Genomic DNA, 20,515 nt, shown 5'->3' on the forward strand with positions numbered 1-20,515 from the left:
AATTAACATATATACAGAAAAAGATAATAATGACTTATAAAGATAAATAATCTTACAAGTAGTTTTATTTTACAGAGGACAAATATTAAAAAAAGTGTTCCTTTAAACTAAGGAAAGAGAGTTTTAGTAATGAATTAGCACCTAAAATTTTGGTAGAATGATTATCTGAATATGTACTTGATGTAAGAAATGTTCCATGTCAGTACTGAAAGCAATGAAGTATTACTTGTACTCCATCATCAGTGAAGAAGTAGTCAGTAGCAGTAGTATAAATGCTGGCACATCAGCTGGAAATGGGGGTTTTGTAAACAAGCATTCTCAATGGAATGTTCCTATTCAAACCAGCCTCTCCACAACACAACTCAATAATGAAAAGTTTACTAATGCTGAATAGGCACTGATAGGTTGACCTCCACATGAGTGGATCTACACATGTGAAGTATTTTGCTAAAAGCAGGTTCATAACTGAACTTCAGTTCACAGATGACTGATGTAAAGTCTGACTTTAACTTTATGAATACATGTATACAACCTAAACACATATTTTGTTTTTATTTTTTTATTTTTATTTTTATTTTTGCAGATACATTATAGTTTATTTTTATTTTTATTTTTTTAATTAAATATAGTTTATTGTCAAACTGGTTTCCATACAACACCCAGTGCTCATCCCAACAGGTGCCCTCCTCAATGCCCATCACCCACTTTCCCCTCTCCCTCACCTCCCATCAACCCTCAGTTTGTTCTCAGTATTTTAAGAGTCTCTTATGGTTTGCTTCCTTCTCTCTGTGTAACTTTATTTTCCCCCTTCCCCTCCCCCATGGTCTTCTGTTAAGTTTCTCAGGATCCACATATGAGTAAAAACATATGGTATCTGTCTTTCTCTGTATGACTTATTTCACTTAGCATCACACCCTCCAGTTCCATCCATGTTGCTACAAATGGCCAGATTTCTTTCTTTCTCATTGCCAAGTAGTACTTCATTGTATATATAAATCACATCTTCTTTATCCATCCATCAGTTGATGGACATTTAGGCTCTTTCCATATTTTGGCTATTGTTGAAAGTGCTGCTATAAACATTGGGGTACAAGTGCCCCTATGCATCAGTACTCCTATATCCCTTGGGTAAATTCCTAGCAGTGCTATTGCTGGGTCAGAGGGTAGATCTATTTTTAATTTTTTGAGGAACCTCCACACTGTTTTCCAGAGTGGCTGCACCAGTTTGCATTCCCACCAACAGTGCAAGAAGGTTTCCATTTCTCCATATCCTCTCCAGTGTCTATAGTCTCCTGATTGGTTCATTTTAGCCACTCTGACTGGCGTGAGGTGATATCTGAGTGTGGTTTTGATTTGTATTTCCCTGATGAGAAGTGACATTGAGCATCTTTTCATGTGCTTGTTGGCCATCAGGATGTCTTCTTTAGAAAAGTGTCTATTCATGTCTTCTGCCCATTTCTTCCTTGGATTATTTGTTTTTCGGGTGTGGAGTTTGGTGAGCTCTTTATAGATTTTGGATACTAGCCCTTTGTCCGATATGTCATTTGCAAATATCTTTTCCCATTCCGTTGGTTGTCTTTTAGTTTTGTTGGTTGTTTCCTTTGCTGTGCAGAAGCTTTTTATCTTCATGAGGTCCCAATAGTTCATTTTTGCTTTTAATTCCCTTGCCTTTGGGGATGTGTCAAGTAAGAAATTGCTGTGGCTGAGATCAGAGAGGTTTTACTCTGCTTTCTCCTCTAGGGTTTTGATGGTTTCCTGTCTCACATTCAGGTCCTTTATCCATTTTGAGTTTGTTTTTGTGAATGGTGGAAGAAAGTGGTCTAGTTTCATCCTTCTGCATGTTGCTGTCCAGTTCTCCCAGCACCATTTGTTAAAGAGACTGTCCTTTTTCCATTGGCTATTCTTTCCTGCTTTGTCAAAGATCAGTTGGCCATACTTTTGTGGGTCTAGTTCTGGGGTTTCTATTCTATTCCATTGGTCTATGTGTCTGTTTTTGTGCCAATACCATGCTGTCTAGATGATGACAGCTTTGTAGTAGAGGCTAAAGTCTGGGATTGTGATGCCTCCTGCTTTGGTCTTCTTTTTCAACATTACTTTGGCTATTCAGGTTCTTTTGTGGTTCCATACAAATTTGAAGATTGCTTGTTCTGGCTTCGAGAAGAATGCTGGTGCAATTTTGATTGGGATTACATTGAATGTGTAGATTGCTTTGGGTAGTATTGACATTTTAACAATATTTGTTCTTCCAATCCATGAGCATGGAATGTTTTTCCATTTCTTTGTATCTTATTCAATATCCTTCATAAGCTTTCTACAGCTTTCAGCATACAGATCTTTTACATATTTAATTTTTTTTAATGTAAACACACATTTTAAATAAATATGCATTACTATATATTAAAGGAAATAAAATGCTTGTCCCCTGTGTCCCCTGAATATTCAGTGCAATGTAAAATAGTTGATTAACAATTGTTAGACGGACTGATCCACTAACTGACAATGGATGGATACAAAGGTACACTGACGCGTGTATGGATGCATGCACAGATGGATGATGGGATTGTTTTGAGTATCATTCCCACTTTATTAAGTAGTCTTAATTCATTACCCAATGCTGAGTTAACACCTGCTATTTTTTTTTAATTTTTGTATTTAAATTCCAGTTAGTTAACATTTAGTGTAATAGTAAGTTTCAGGTGTACAATATAGTGATTCACCTGTTCCATCCAACACTCAGTGTTCATCACAAGTCCACTCCTTAATCCCTATGACCTATTTCACCCAACCCCCTACCCACTGCCCCTCTGTTAAACATCAGTTTGTTCTATATGTAGCTAAGAATCTATTTCTTGATTTGCCTCTCTCTCCACCTGCCCACTCCCCACTTTGCTCATTTGTTTTGTTTCTTAAATTCTTCATATGAGTGAAATCATATGGTATTTGTCTTTCTCTGAGTGACTTATTGCTCTGAGCATTATGCTCTCTATCTCCATCTATGTCATTGCAAATGGCAAGATTCTATTCTTTTTGATGGCAGAGTAATATTCCATATATATATCACATCTTCTTTATTCCTTAATCAGGTGATGGACACCTGAGTTGTTTCCATAATTTGGTTACTGTAGATAATGCTGCTATAAATATCGGGGTGCATGCTAACACCTGCCATTTTTTAAAGTGACCTACCTACACAGTCTTCTGTTGATGTTGCGGATTCAAGTGGGAGAATTACCAGAATAGTTTTCCTCATATATTTATGTTTCAATGTTGTCCACTTTAGTAAATCAGGGCCCAGATTACCAGTGTTATTACTAGAGTTTTTCACTCTTCTCCACCATACTGTAAATATTCATATTTTTTTTCTTTTCTCTCTTCTTCATCTCTCCTTCTATGATATTGCTGTTAAAGTCATGCTTTTGTGGTTCTTTACACAAGTCTTCCTTTTTCCTGTCCTTGGCACGTTCCTTGAATGTGCTAAACTATGCTGCTACAGTTCTTAATTGTGTGCTTCTCTCTTTTGTGCTCTGTTGTTTTAAGCTTTCCCCATAGTTTCTGGCCTCCCTCTGAAAACAAAAACAAAAACACAAAAAACACTTTTTTTTTTTTCCATGCTCTTTGCTATGGTACTTTTGTCTGAAGTTTGGGGTATTTTTAAAGTACGAATGAAAAAAACCTATGACTTACATGGGAAATTGGTTATTTTCCAGGGAAGACATCCGCCCAATACAACCAAATAGCACTTCTCTTTGGTTTTCTCAATTTGCTCACTTAAATGGTACCATCAAAGTAAATCCTGGACATCTCAGCAGTTTTAAACTTACAGTAGTTCATCTAGTGAAAGTAATCCCGGATTCCTGTTGAGTTTTTCAAGTTGAGTTCTTAAAGAAATGAAGTGAAAATACATGCATGACCAATTTTATCTGTGTTGGGTAAGGGTAACACACACCATATTATATATATTTTTCCATTCCTTCATTTTTCTATTATAATCAAATAAAGTAATGATATTTCTCTCATAAAATCATCAGTTCTATGAAATAACATTTTAATGGACATATTCTGACATTAATAAGAGAATGATATTTAGTTTTGAATTGATGAAAGTATAAATTCTATTTATTAGTAATAACTAAATGTATAAAGGGATTTCTTTGTGCGGGGCACTGTTCTAATAAATTTGTGATGTTGTATCACATAATCATGGTATTTTACCTAAAAGTTTAAAAAGTTTTACTATCACCGTCATACAGATTTTAAAAAACAAAACAAAACAAATAACGGTGACTTAGACGGGAGAAAAACTACCTGCCCAAGGTCCTCTCACTATTAAAGGTCAAGCAAGGAAGAGAACTCCAAGACCCCATCTCCAGGACACTCAGTTTTAAGTCTGTATTAAACATAAGTTCTCTTGCTTAGGGACATAAAAAGGCAAAAAAAATATTAACATTATATTTGCCTGACTAACTTTGATAGAGAATGTAGGACACGTAGTTCGGTCAGAAATCCGCAAAAGGTTTAGATTGTATTGCTTGAATGACAGCCTCGTTGATAATTAGTAGGCAGATGACTGAGAGGCACATGGAAAGTGTGTTAAAAAATCTACCACACTTTGTGAACAGAATCTTCAACTTGCCAGGAACTCAGTACATTTATTATGTTGCTGCAAAGACCGAGGAGAGTACATAAATTATTCAGGGTGGGAAGAGACATTAATTTTTTTTTGCAATGCAAAAGAGATGATTCACAGAATAGAGGTGATCAGAATTTATTAATGTATTTCTCCATTTAAAGTGAATAATTTATTTCATCCTCCCTGGATAAAGCACAGGCGTTCAAATAAAACTAACAGTTAACAAATCTAGCTTTATTTCCTAAATGTTTAAAAATAGAAACTTTGATGATCTGTGTTTCAATGAATAATTTGCTAATTGAAAGAATATTCAGATTTAATGATTTTTTGTACAAATTTTTTGTTAGTAATGAATAAACCAGTGAACAACTGATATGTTCAGATGGATATTCTTTCATTGTGGATTCTTTCACATATATTTATAAATATAATAAAATCAGTTTTGCTTTATTTACTTCACCTGCTTCCTTTTCAATCTATTTTTGCAGTATCTCTTACTAGAGTATAAGGATAAATGTTTTCAGTGCCCTTAAAAAGAAAGAATTCCTGTGCAGTTAGGGAATCTTCACTGAACCATCAGAAAATGTTAATCAGGTACCTACTATGTGCCATGAACTATTTTATTTGCTGAGGTTTTGGCAGTGGACAAGAATCCAAATTTACATTCTCATCTGTGAAGATAGATAAGCACAACTAAAACATAAAAATGTAAATAATCACTCAAGCTTCTGATAGTTATATGTGTTGATCAGAGAATTAAACAAAATGATGGGATAGTAAATGTGCAACAGTCCTTTCTAAGAAAAGGCTATTTAGAGCTGGGGATTCTTTTTATTGATTGATTGATTGATTGATTGCTATTTTTTTTTTTTAACATTTGTTTATTTATTTTGAGAGAAAGAGCTCAAACAAGAGAAGGACAGAGAGAGGGAGAGAATCCCAGGGAGACTCTACACTGTCAACACAGAGCCTAGTGCAGGGCTGGAAGTCAGAAATTGTGAGATCATGACCTGAACTGAAATCAAGTCAGACACTTAACTGACTTAGCCACCCAGGCACCCCTAGAGGTGGGGATTCTTAAATCTGAGCTGGACTGTGACTTGTTTCAACCAATGGAAAGTAATGGATCCAATAGTGTGGAAGTTCTGGGCCTTTGCTCAAGACCCTTGTGTTCCTTCCACTCTCTCTGGGAATTCTGCCTCCGAGACACAAATGAGAAGTATGGGAGAGCCTGGTGGAAGATAAGAAGCAACATGGACGAGGCAGGTAGCCCTAGTGGACCCAGACAAGGTCATCCCAGATTAACTGACAACCAGCTGACCTACAGGTACATAAGAAAGTCCAGTCTACATCAGGTGAACCACCTGTCTGACTTGGGGTTAAGTGGAAACATGTGAACGTGCCCAGTTAGGATCAGGAGACCGACCCAACTCACCCATAGCCTTGTGAGCAATCATGAGGGCTTAATGCGTAAGTCCCCGTATGTGCATGCCTGTGTCCAAACATACACCTGCAAACGTATGTTCATACATCTTGGAATCCTTGCTATATGCAGGCTCTGCCTCCCTGACACACACTGCCTGATAGAGGGAGGCCATTGGAAGCTGCGATTTAGATGAACGTAGCACTTACCTCCGCTCCAAAACCATGTGAGACAGCAAAATCTCAGTCCACCAGCATGCCAGGTGTCTCTGTAGGTCATAAATCCAGGTACCGTGTAGCTGAGGAGCTCTTCGCAAGTGCTGTTTGAGAGATTACCTTTTAGAAAGATGAAAGATTTGGGGCAGAATGCACCCGACCCTTTAGCAATTCAGGGGCCCGCCATGCTATGATAAATCGGCTCTTGTCCTTCCCGTGAATTCTCCAGCTTCAGCAGTTCTTGCCGTTTAGTGCTGCTGGAAGAGCTCCTGGGATACACATGGTGAATACTGTGGTGGTTTATTTCTCTTAACCATTTCCAAAATGAGAACTCTTTCCAGGGCATATCTTCTCCTGAAACTTGAGGATCACACTATTAGCACAAACACTGAATCCCAGGAGTGTATCTGTGTATATGGGTGTAACACATGCTATAACCAATCAGCTATATTCTGAAGTGCTTACATGTATTGGGAAATGAGAAATGCCACCATGCCCTCATCTCATCTCCCCCCACCCCGTTTAATTATATTTTCGGCTGCAACAGAACCCTATCTTTTTAGGATAGATAATATCAGAGTTTGAATCCTAATTAATAGCTTATGTCTTCACCAATAAAATTGCACCTGTAATTTTTTGGCTCCCTGGATTGACAGAATTTTCTCCTTGCATAATATTGTATCTAGTATGAGTTTTTCCTGTTGGCATTACCTCTTGAAGCCTCATTTTTATCATGTAAACAAGTTGACTAGCCCCTATATCATTGTGTGATCACGATAAATTTGCCTCTCATTTTGTCTATTGCATATCAGGATACTCTATTACGCTATTAGTTCATACAAAGAGTAGTTGATGTTTTTGTTTTTGTTTTTATTTTTCATATTAATGGAGAGCTGTGAAGGCTCTGATGTTACTTTACTTGCAAGCTAGCTCATTATTCTGTCTCTCATTCATGGATGCTGGCAGAAGTCATAATACTCCCGGGTCAGAGCCAAAAGACTTTATTATTTATGGCAAGAGCAGTAGTGACAGTACCAGTATTTTCTCATGCCAGTTCCCAAGCCCAACTCCCACAGGAAAATGTGAAGAGAGACAGGTGACAGGTGACATGAACACATTGAGTGGGTTTTGTAACAGGAATGCAGAGACTGCGAAGCTTGATTCAGGCTTCTCTAAAAATGCAGCTGTTATTGCCTTGGTTCACAAGAAATGCAAAAATGCAAGAGCCCCATGGAATCAGCCAGTGACACGGAATTGCAGGTTTGGGAATAGGTTTGCAAGTGCAGATGATTGAGCTACTTCTACAAGTGAAAATTGGATTTTGTGAGAAAAATAAAAGGGAAACAGAAACAAAGAAAGCAAAGGTCTTGTTTTTTTTACTTATTTTTTTTTATTTTTTTAATGTTTATTTTTGAGAGAGAGAGAGAGACAGAGCATAAGTCGGGAGGGGCAGAGAGAGACACACAGAATCCGAAGCAGGCTCCAGGCTCTGAGCTGTCAGCACAGAGCCTGACACGGGGCTCCAACTTGTGAACCGCAAGACTATGACCTGAGCTGAAGCTGGACACTTAACCAACTGAGCCACCCGGGCACCCCCCAATACAAGGGTCTTGTATTGAAAGGAGCAAACTATGGATCGCTGAAGACAATGAATTATATTACTATATGTACATTCAAGCTCAAGACAGCAACTGAAAAATAAAACTATATTCACATAACTGAAAGCTTAGAATGGGATTGCTACATCCTCATCTGAGGGTATAATTACTATTTTGATTCATATTTTTCTGATTCTGAATAAAGGTGATTTTAATTCTTTCTGGAAACCATGTCCATAGACTTATGGAGTGTGATGCTAAATCTGGGTGTTCATGTCAGAACTACACTGAACTAGGACCAGTTAGGGTTGAAACAGAACACCATGCATGTGCCGCTGATGACCAATCTCTTTCTTCAGCTCCGACTTATCTGAGTCAGCCTCCACTGTGTTTAATATTTCTCCCTGGAATTGAACTCATCATTGAATTTTCCTTCCACACATACTCTTCCTCTATTATTTCAATATTAGAAAAGAAACATGCAAATTAGGAAGCACATTCACCTAGTTTCTCAGGCCACATACGGCGACGGGAGACTTGCTCACTCCTCCTTGTACATCGCACAGATCCAATCATTTACTTCTCATAACTCTGGAATCTATCCATCTCTCTGCATTTTCACTGTCACCCACCTAGTCCACGTTACCACGGTCTGGATGCCCGCACTAGTCTTCCAAGGGTCTCTCGTGGTCTTCCGTTTCATTCTCTTCAGTGATGCCATACTTATCTTCAAATGGCTTCATTTATCTTGAAGATAAATTTTAACCTTTTTCATATATGTGATCAGGCCATTCATCTTCTGAGCCCCATAGCCCACCTCTCTTCGATGGAAGTTCTATGCTTTTGCGGGAGCGTCCTTCAATGTCCTGCATTGCTCAGAGAAATACTCACCTCACACCCTCTCCATAGACTACCCCTCCTCTTGTATGTCCTCTCTACCTAGGTTAGCATTTACTTACTTCTTTCTACAGTCTCAGCTTTCACATCAAATTTTCAAGGGTCCCTTCATAGACCTCAAAGCGGTTTAAATTGCACAATCTGTACATTGCTAACACGCCCTGTGTATTGTACACTGTTTTATTTTATTTTTATTTTTTCCTGTTTCTTTCTTTTTGAGAGAAAGAGAGACAGAGTGTGAGTGGGGAGGAGCAGAGAGAGGGCGACACAGAATCTGAAGCAGGCTCCCGGCTCCGAGCTGTCGACGCAGAGCCGGATGCAGGGCTGGAACTCACAGACAGCGAGATGGTGACCTGAGCCCAAGTCTGCTCAACCAGCTGAGCCACCTGGGTGCCCCTGCACACTGTTTTAAAATTCGTGTATATGCATGATTGAATCCATGTCTTCTCATAAGTAACTTCAGTGAGGGCGTGAATGGCACTCATCTTGTTCTCTTGGTCACTAAAATCCCCTCAGCACTTAAAAGTCTGTAGGTGAAATTTAGGCAAATCATTGACAAATGCATTGTAACTATTCTTCCCAGAGTACCTGAAATCCATGGGATTTGTTACTCAGAACGATAATATTTAGAATATTCACATACAAATGTATATTTCAACTAAAAATATTCTTTTTGAGGTTAGACCTCCTTTTATTCTCATTTTGACATTATGACAAGGTTTCTGGCTTTCTGGTTTTTTGTTTTGTTTTTTTTTTTTTGGCCTGTGTTTTGCACACTTGAAAGCCAGGAGGAAATTAGAGAATATTTGTCAAATTTCAAGCCTGCTTATCAGCAACACTTCAGGTGCTTTAAATGGAAGAGGAGAAACATCCACAAGAATAAAATCAGTGAATTCTTCCGTTTACTATTTCTAGCAACAGTAAAATCAATTGTATCTAAGAGGCAAAACAGTATGCTAATTACACCTTTTATTCAGGATTGTCAGCTAAGAGGGTCAGCTTTCACTTTCTACAGCATTATATTAACCCTTTATAGATCTAACTTCTTAAAATATGACAAAATGATCACTGCTTTCATTTACTAAAGGTTTTGTTCTAGGTGTTATTAGAAGGAATTCTCATGAATTATTTTATAGCAAAAGCCCAACAAAAATTAGGCAATAGATCATAAATCAGCAAATGTTTACTGAGTATCTACTCTGGGCAATCAATGTTGTAGCTGATGGATCAATTGCAAGGAACAAATTAGATACAAAAATCCATGGTCTCTTGTAATTTGCATGCTAGCATGGGGAAATGTATCAAAATGAATAAATCAACTGCATACTGTATTAGAAGATGATAAGGGGTATAGAGAAACATAGAGCTGGCAGTAGGTTTGGGGAGAAGTTGTGGCAAAGATTCCCTCCTTGACTAAGCTCTACTCAGCCTACTAAGCTCTACTCTGAACTCTTGGCAAGTATGGTTTCTCGGCTTCCATGGTCATCTCTGCATTACCCAATTTCATTGAGAATCCTGCTATCAGTTTAGTCAGAATCCTTGATATCTAATATGGGTCCTCAACCTCTACCATTCCCCAGGTGATGTCCTAGCACTCTGGCCCGCCTTCAGCAAGAAGCCCGTAGGTGAGTTTAGCCAGAATCCGGCCCCATCGTCACCTCTGATGTTTCCTCTTGGTAATTCTCCACTCTGCTCCTTGGCTATAAATTCCCACGTTTCCTTATAGTGTATGGAGTTGAGCCGAATGCATCCACCAACTACTTTCCTCTTGGGGAGAATGGTGGAAATTTCCTAAACCTGATACAAATATAAGAAATAGAGAATAAATATCATCCTGCAAATCACGTATATGCATTGGTTATATTTTATTCATAGACTTTTTTTTTTTTAAACCTTTGTTTTTGGTGTCTTTCCATGGAAAGATTTTCTTTAAATCCTTTGGAGCCTATCGGTATTACAATCTGCCCACTACTCTTGTGCTTTATTGTGTTTTTCTCAAGGTGTCCTTCGCAACCTTAAGTCACCGGGTTTTCTGATATCAGTTGTTCTAAAACATAAAGTGTTTATTTTTCATTTTCTATTTGACATATGCACAAAGTGTATTTTGGGGTCATTTTGTCTAAGTCAATTAGTTGCAAATGCAGTAAGTGCAAAAAATGGTACTGAATATAGTAAAAATCAAGTAACAATCCCAGTCTTGTAGGACTGTCTTTAGCTACAGTGAATGGAGGCCCTTAACTAGGGCTCTAGGCTTAACACATGGAAATGAACCAGAATGAAAATATAGTTTTATATAAAATTTTTTCAGTTCTGTGTTTAAAGCTAGTTAATTGTCAAGTTTAGGTTATAGAACATGTTTTACTTAACTTTTATTTTGAAAGAGAGAGAGAGAGAGAGAGAAGTGGGGGAGGGGCAGAGGGAGAGGAAGACAGAGGATCTGAAGCAGGGTCCCTCCTGACAGCAGCAGGGAGCCCAATGCAGGGCTTGAACTCAGCAACTGTGAGATCATGACCTGAGCAGAAGTCAGATGTTTAACCACCCACTGAGCCACCCAGGTGGCCCAGCGTAACACTTTTTTTAAACTATTATTTTATTATTATTCTTAACTTACTAATGCTTTTAAAAGTTTATTTATTTTTGAGAGAGACAGGGAGAACATAGAACCTTAGGCAGGCTCCAGGCTCTGCGCTGACAGCTCAAAGCCTGATGCTAGAATCTATGATCCAGGAGATCAGGACTGAGGCTTAACCAACTGAGCCACTCAGGCGCCCCAGGAACAGTTTTGTTGTTGTTGTTTTTGTTGTTGTTGTTAATGTTTATTTATTTTTGAGAGACAGAGTGAGAACGAGGGAGGGGCAGAGAGGGAAGGAGACACAGAATCTGAAGCAGGCTCCAGCCCTTGAGCTATCAGCACAGAGCCCGTCGCAGGGCTTGAACTGACGAACTGCAAGATCATGACCTGAGCTGAGGTCGGACACTTAACTGACTGAGCCACCCAGGCACCCCAAACACTGTTTTAAAATGAAACCGGAGAACATAGCCTACAAAGAGCTAAACCACAAGAATATTTCTCTGAAAAGGTGAGATGATGGAAATGGAGAGGTGATGAGAGAGAGTTCCAGAGGATAGTAGGAGGAAAACAAAGATCCGAGGAAAGGCGTGAGAGCTAACAAGGCCAGCATCACACAACCACTGTAACTCATGTTTTACTTTGTTTTGTTTCATAGAAGACTTTTATTTTAATTTAATATTCTTTTTTAATTTTAGAAAGTGGTCTGCTGATGCTACATAACAGGAACAAATATTTGTTCTTGGACTAAGAGAACCCTTCCTCACATCAATTAAGTCATCAAATCTGTGTAGCTGGATGATATCCTCAGCGTTCCCAGATGCCTTCTCTTCTACGAGATCTATTTTGCTTGTTGTGTTAAAGTCTTTCTAATGCCAATTTGTTTCAACTTCCAGCGTTTCAAATGGAAAATCTTTATAAGTCAAAGGGCAAGCATCTTTGGTGAAGGAATGTAGATTCTCTTTTGTTGGCATCTACTCATCAAGTCCCTTATCTAAAACTGTATCATAACAGAAGGCTCCAAAGATTGCAGGAACCTCTGGAGCTCTGAACAAACTGACCACATATTCACTTTCCAATGCCCTCTCTGTCATACAGTCCATCATCATGGCACAAGAATGCCCATAAGACGTATTCACTTCTCCTTGCTCATGACCTTTGAAAGTAAGAAACTAAATTCCTCGGGACTTGGTCACCAGGGTGTACATGTTCCAAGGCTGTTTGTCCACAAGAGCTGGAATGGACTTCCAGGATTACCACCCACTCAGATGCCTGGCAAATTGTAATGAGTTGAAATGGTTTTGTTCATCACAAAGATAGGGTCAGCATCATTTTTCTCAACGTGTTTAGCTTCACTCTTCTCAGTTCGTGGATAACTGCATGTCTTTGTCTTTACTAAGGAGATCCTTCTGCATTTCATCAGTTCCGTCCATGACAGCTAAGAAGCTGGCCATGGTGCTAGAAATCTCTAGCCAGTCATGCCATACCACCACCAGGGGCTGCCTGCTAAAGCTGAAGCCTACCGACCCCCAAGGACATTGCCCCTTTTGTGGCCCTTGTGCTCCCATATTTTTCTTTTTCATAAAGTTTATTCATTTATTATTTCTGAGAGAGAGAGAGAGAGAGAGAGAGAACACAGTGGGGAAGGGACAGAGAAAGAGAAGGAGAAAGCATCCAAAGCAGACAGAATCCAAAGCAGACTCCTGGCTCTGAGCTGTCAGAACCGAGCCTGACGTGAGGCTCAAACTCACAAACCATGAGATCATGACCAGAGCTGAAGTTGGACGCTAAACCGACCCAGGCACCCCTGTGCTCCCATGTTTTAATCTCACTAATGAAAATGTCAGTTGTCTTTGTAAAATTTTTGTCAAATGACACTTATCTGTAAACCACTACATACTTCTTCTTTCCAAAAATTTAAGCATTTTAGAACTATAAATTTATTGATTATGAACAGTTCAACTAATGAGAGACTTTAGTGTCTAGGTATTAATTCTAATTCCCAATTCTTTGAGAAGTTATTCTAAAACTAAATGGCTTCTAATTATTTTGAAGTTTTTTTTTTTTTTTCTAGTCACAAAGGATTGACATTACCATCATTTTAAAGCCATTTCTGAAACAAAGCAGCTGCAAACACTTTTAGTTCTATCTGAGTATTTCATTAAGGCATAAATATTTCAATTACCAAATAACAAGTCTTCACAATCTAGGGGTTTGATTGCATACAAAATGATTGATTTGTTTCAAGTGTACTTAGAGTTATATAGAAAAAAATATATATTCCAAATATTTCTTACAGAAGATAAGACAGATCTTCTGTTAAAATGAACAAACATTTGAGAGAGATGTGATATTATCTCACAAGCAAGTAATAATTGAAATGATAAAATACATAAAATTTTAAGAACTTAAAAATCTTCATGCAAAAGTTTTCAAATTCAACCAAAAATTTTACTGGAGAAAAATTTATAATGCTAATCGAATGTTTTAGAAAATTATCTAGAATGAAGCAAATTTAGCGAAGTGGTCAAATCAGTAACTTAAAAAAATCAAATGTAAACTCAAAGAAAAGTAAATAAGGGGATTAAAATGAACAAATGTTATTAGAGGTAAACAGCAGAATGAAATTTTGGCTCTCTAATTATGACTCAGAATAAAGATAGACTTTTAGAAGAATGATCAGGGTAAAAAAGAAAGGTAGGGGTCGGAATGAAGCTAACACAGAAAAATAGGGCTCAACCACAGAGAGAGTGAAGTATAAAAAAAATAAGGACATATTATGATTGATTCTATAATAATATAAAAAGAAAATGTACCACTACTAGGAAGCAACTCAATCAAAATTAATGCACCAAAAGTAAGATGGGATTGATCTGTAACTCACAAATTTCACCAAAGCTATTTCCTCTACAGCTCTCCATTCCTCAGTAGAGAACAGCTTCACCAATTTGGTAGCTCAGGCCAGAGTACTTGGAAATATAATTGGTTTTAATACCTCACATACTTTTTTTTGTTTGTTTGTTTAGGAAATCCCATTGCTATGGCTTTTAAAATATGTTCAAAAAAATTTTTTTTTAATTTTTTTTAATTTTTATTTTATTTTTTAATTTTTTTTTTAACGTTTATTTATTTTTGAGACAGAGAGAGACAGAGCATAACGGGGGAGGGTCAGAGAGAGAGGGAGACACAGAATCTGAAACAGGTTCCGGGCTCTGAGCTGTCAGAACAGAGCCCGACGCGGGGTTCAAACTCATGGACCGGGAGATCATGACCTGAGCCGAAGTCCGACACTCAACCGACTGAGCCACCCAAGCGCCCCCCTTTTTTTTTTTTTTAAATATGTTCAAACTTTTAGCACTAATCCATCTCCATTGTTACTAACCTGGCCAAGTCTTAGCCATCTTTCACCAAGATTATTTCGTTATCGCCTATTCATCCTCTTTCCTTCATTGCTCACCATTCTCACCACCAATCCACCTGCAAACAGCTGCTAGAGTAATAGCGTGTCAGTCAGTTCCACCGAATTCCAATAAATATAGCATACCCTTCCCCCACACATAGGCCCGTTGGTTATAAAGCTCACATGGAAAAATAAATATGAAATATATCGTTTATATATATATATATATAAAATAAATAGGAAAATCTGAAAATAGAGGATTATAGTTACCTTAGATTTGTCAGATAACAAAATATATGACAAACCATTCTAATGACTATAAACCCGAGAAATGGTACAGACAGTCCATAAATACTTCCAAGAACAGGGGACATTTTTCATATGTAATTAAGGTGGCATCTCAAACAGTTGAGGAAAAGGTGGACTTTTTATGAAACGGTGTTGGCAAAACTGGATAGTCATTTTGCAAAAGAAAAATTGATAAAATCGAATACATAAAACATACGTGTGCTAGAATAAATACCAAGTGAATGTTACCTAAGTTTAAAAGAAAATGAAATTATACAAACAATAGAAGAAACTCTGTGTAGATTCCCTTTAAATCTGGATGTGAAAGAATACTTTTTAACCAAAAATTTAAAAAATGCAGATATAATAAAAGATCAATACATTCAGCCATGTCAAACAATTGCATGAAAAAAATAAGTAAAATATTACTTATGGAAAAGTAAATACAAACTGGAACATATTCTTTTCAGTGAATATAACAGAAAAAAGGCCAAACGCACAAATATGCAAATACTGTTTAAATCACTTTGTTGAGGTATGACTGACCTACAAAAAGCTGCACATATTTAATGAATACAACTTGGTGTATTTGGAGGTAAGTATATATCTTTGATATCACCATAACTTATGCTCTAAATGTATCCATCACCTTCAAAAGTTTCTTCCTACCCTCTATATCTGCCATTATTTTTTATGTGTGACATTAACACTTAACATAAGATCTATCCTCTTAGCAAACTTTTAAGTATATAATATAGTATTAACTATAGGTTCTATGCTATATAAATCTCTATGCTAGATAAATCTCTATGCTAGATAAATCTCCATCTTGCAAAACTGAGAGTTTGTACCCTTTCACTAATACCTCCCAGGCCCTGGCAACCATCCTTGTACTCTCTGCTTCTATGCATTTGACTATTTCAGATTCATATAAGTGAGATCATGTGGGATTTTCCCTTTTATGTCTGGTTTAATTCACTCAGCATAATGTCCTCTAATTTCATGCACATTGTTACAAGTAACAGAATGTCCTCCTTTTCTAAGGCTGAATAATATTCCATTGTGTACATGCCACATTTTTAGTGTTTGCTGATTTATTTTTTACTGAAAAAAAACTTTTTTAATGTTTATTTTTGAGAGAGAGAGCGAGCGATCATGAAGGGGGAGGGACAGAGAGAGATGGGGACACAGAATCCCAAGCAGACTCCAGACTCTGAGCTGTCAACACAGAGCTAGACCTGGGGCTCAAACCCATGAACTGTGAGATCATAACCTGAGCTGATGTTGGACCCTTAACCGACTGAGCCACCCCTATGCCACATTTTCTTGAATATTGAGGGGAAAAAAAGACTAAACACCTGATGAAAAATGTGCAAAAGTCACAGACACACACACATAGGATGCGTAGTATACACTACACCACACACACACACACACACACACACACATATTTAAAGTAGCTCTTAAAAATTTGAAAGAACGCTCAATGCTCATAATTAAAGAAATTAAAATTAAAATTATATCAAGATACAATTTCTTATCTCATTACAGCAAAATTTAAATAATATAGTTTAGTGCAAGCTATAGGGTAACAGGCTCCCTTAAGCACAACCAATGCATCTGTTAACTTGTGTAACTCCTTTGTATATAGTACAATACATACATCTTAAACCAACAACTGTATTTGCAATTATACTTTACATTTAGCAATTCTACGTATAAGAATTCCATATACTTCCAACAATCCAAACATATGTAAAAATATTCGCTGTGGCCTTATTTGAAATAGTAAAATATCAGAAACAACCTGACATGACATTGGTTGAAAACTATGGTTTTTAACTATATAGCTATGGACCATACAGCTATGGAGTATAGCAAAACTGTATATCAATGGAATACTATAAGGCTGTAAAATAGAGTGAAAATACTTTTTTGATCTAGTGTAATTCTTAGGACAAAATGTTACTTGTTATCAAAAAAAGCAATGGGCAATTAGATACCATATACATATATAAACTGCATTTTGTTGTAAGGAAATCAAAAAAATAAGACATGAATATGTATGTGTGATCTCATTTTTGAAAAAAAGAAAAGAAATTCACATCATAAACACAAAGCTAATTCAATTAAATCATTTATCAATAAGAACAGCAATGGTAGATAGCAGGGATAGAGAATGGAATGAAACTTTGATATTTGAATTATGTTAATTACTCCCAAAGTCAAACAATGCAATTAAATCTAAATTGTATCAAACAGGAGGATAAAGCTAAAATTAAATACAAGTAGAAAAACATAACTACATCAAATTTATAATATGCAGAGAATATATGCATCCACCTACACACAGGGAACTAATTATTTCAAGTAATTTTGAACACTATACTTTGATTGCACTTCCTCTACGGGATGTAGCCTGAAGGACAAAAAGAGAAAAGAAACCTTGAACTTGGGTGGTATGTTATCAGTCGTGATATTGGTGAAGCAATTCCTATTCTATTTTGTGTACATTGCAAAAGGAAATAAAACACCTTTGTAGTTGGGAATTCAGAGTCTCTGGAGGCAAAGGGAGCTATAGATACCAATAAGGGTAAAGTGAGAAGGCTTGGAATGAAAAACATGACATAAGCTTATAGATAAAAAAAAAACAAAAAACAGATGAGCAGATAAGATAGGCCACCAAGAAAGCTTAGAAGTAATAATAACGCACCAACAGTGAACATGACTAGACCCCTGTCATGTTTTTGAAAACTATCTGCAAGGTTTTTTTTAACCCATAAGTGATTTGGGGTCCGGAGAATCAAAACATACAAACTAAGCCTCCAATAATTTTGTGCATCAGAAATCAAGGATGGGCTCAAAAACCAGTAGACACATATCCAAGAAAATACAATTAGATGCTCAAATTGTGCAAACATCGCTAGTGGGAGTTTCTTTAATCTGCCGCTGGCTTCTGTGTCCTTTGTGAAACTCTGTGTCAGCGTCTCCCCATCAGCTGTTCATTTTACTCGGACTGCTCTTTACCATACATCCCACTCACTCACTTCTAGGCTTGGCTCCAATGTCCCTTCTCGGCAAGGCTTATTCTAATCTCTCTACTCAAAATTTTACACATCCCAAAACTTGTGATCGTTTTCAGCAGGATCTGTTTTTTCCACTGCACTTATAATCTTCTAAAATGCTATGAAAATGAGTTAGCTATCTCGATTTGCCCCGCTCCCCACCTAAATAAGTGCCCATTAAAGCAAGTATGTTTTGTCTGTGTTATTCATAGTTAGTCGTTAGTCACTCTAAGCTTTGGCCTATTGTTTAGTGCCTGTCCTAAAACAGACTCTCAATTAATATCTTTTATTGAATAATTTGATTGCCTTCTAAATCTCCATTTTGTCTACCCCATTATAGCCACTTCTATATGGTCATTTAACTTTATGAAATAGAAAAGATGATTTTCAGAAAGCAAATCATTTGTGTACAGTTTAGTATTGAGTTATTCTTAATACATTTCCTTCTTTCATTACTTATTTCTAATAGGCAATCAAACCTTGTCAGTTCTTCTCCCTAAATGTCTTTAAATGTGTTGTTTTATTTACTTGCTGACTCCTACCACCTTAGTTCTGGAACTCATCATCTCACACCTGGATTACTGAAATAGGCTTGCTTCTGGCAACCATACACAAATCTTTTCTGCATCATTCCCTCCTAAATGAGTGTTTAATTTCTCTAAATAACAGCTTTCAAAATGTGACTTCCAAACTTTTAAAAATTCTCAATGAGTCTCTAGCCACTTAGGAGATAATGCCTTCAGTTTAGCTTTCAAGTGGATTCTGAGGTCATGTCCCCATTATAATACTTCCTGTGATATTAACATAGTTAATTATTTAGAGACAAAATTATGTAAAATATCGTAGAAATAGATGAAGCATTTTTTAAGTCTTCATATTGTTAATGTTTTGAGAGGCAATACAGTCAGGGAAAACAGACCAATATTAAAAATTGGTGTCAAATTGCTGTCCCTTTCACAATGGAAGAGGCCTCGTGACATCTATCTTTCACTCTCTGGAATTATGCTGTATTAAAGGCACAGTGCTGGTTTCTATTCATGCTGGGTTGGGATATCCCCAGTGGGGGTAGGTGAATTAGTCTTTATGAGAGAGTATTTATTTTGGTGATTCCATACATATCCTTTATCTCTACCATTAGGACCAAATGTTCATGGTCATAGGATTACATATCTGTCTTTTTGATTGTTGAGGCCTCTTTAAGGATGAATCGTTTCTGATCAGCATTAACAGGAGACACAATCATCATCACATTTTGTTTTCTCTCCTTGTGTCCATCCACATCACTCTTAAACTGTTGTCCTAGATCTTTCGATCTTGATACTAACAGCCAAGTCATTTACTGACCCCAGATCATTGTACCCCGTCAAAAGAAGAGAATACCAGTTGGTATCCAAAACAAAATACATGCATGCACACTCACACATGCACACGCACAAATCGTTGCCTCCTGTGGTTTTATAAAACTATCCTATTAAAGGATAGTCTTTCTGAGCGGAGCAAATTGCCATTTTATGTAGCTTTGGAATGTATGGACTTGACGGATGAGTAGTTTTTCAGAGATAAAAGCAGGTTGGTGTTAATTGTGGAAGTGGGATTACTTCAGCGTGACTGTAAGTTGGTTGACACTTATTCATTGGTGTGGTTCCTTTTCCAATTGGGTGACTTTAAAGAGCAAAGACTTCAAGTGCTTGGTAGTTTTTCAGAGACATATTTGCTGTGGCAGTCATTGCTTTTTCTTGTGATGGGAAAAAGATACATAAACTGAATGCATTATTTAAATCTTTGCTGGTGGTTCTAAGCTCGTGCTCCACTCCTCGCCCCTTGGATGTGGTTTTGACTCTGATTTTCTCCTCTGAATGTGGGAGTGAGGTAATTTTCATGGGTTTCTACTGATACTTCTTACGAAACTGTTAACGAAGGGGCTGACAAGCTGTTAAGAAGTTATTTATTATTTTTTTAAGTTTTTTTTTTTAGTTTATTTTTGAGAGAGATAAAAAGAGAACCCAAACTGGAGAGGGGCAGAGAGAGACAGGGAGAGAGGGAGAGAGGGAGAAAGAGAATCCCACACAGGCTCTGTACTGTCAGCGCAGAGCCTGATGTAGGGCATGATCTCAGGAACCACGAGATCACGACCTGAGCTGAAATTGAGACTCCCACCCTTAACCAACTGAGCCACCCAGGAGCCCTGAAGTTATTTTCATCCTTCAGTCAAAAAGAGAGCGTCAGAGGGTTCTATATGTAGGATTCTCTTTTACAATTTTTACTCTTCAGAACAGAGAATTTGTCAGACAGCAAATAGTGAATAAAGATGGAATCTGGTTTAGATATTAAGAAGAGGGAAGAGAGTGAATAAACTAGCATAATGGGTGGAAGAAAGAGGTGAGTGGGTGAATTCAATAACTGTTTCCGTTGGAAAAAAAAAGGTGGGGA

General features: G+C 37.3%; 1 pseudogene; it reads right to left on the reverse strand.

Moving 5' to 3' along the window:
* Positions 1–10,329: 10,329 nt before the first annotated feature.
* On the reverse strand, positions 10,330–12,871 carry LOC122198584 (annotated as a pseudogene).
* Positions 12,872–20,515: the final 7,644 nt, after the last annotated feature.

This window comes from Panthera leo, chromosome A1 (genome assembly GCF_018350215.1).
Source record: "Panthera leo isolate Ple1 chromosome A1, P.leo_Ple1_pat1.1, whole genome shotgun sequence".
NCBI lineage: Eukaryota > Metazoa > Chordata > Mammalia > Carnivora > Felidae > Panthera > Panthera leo.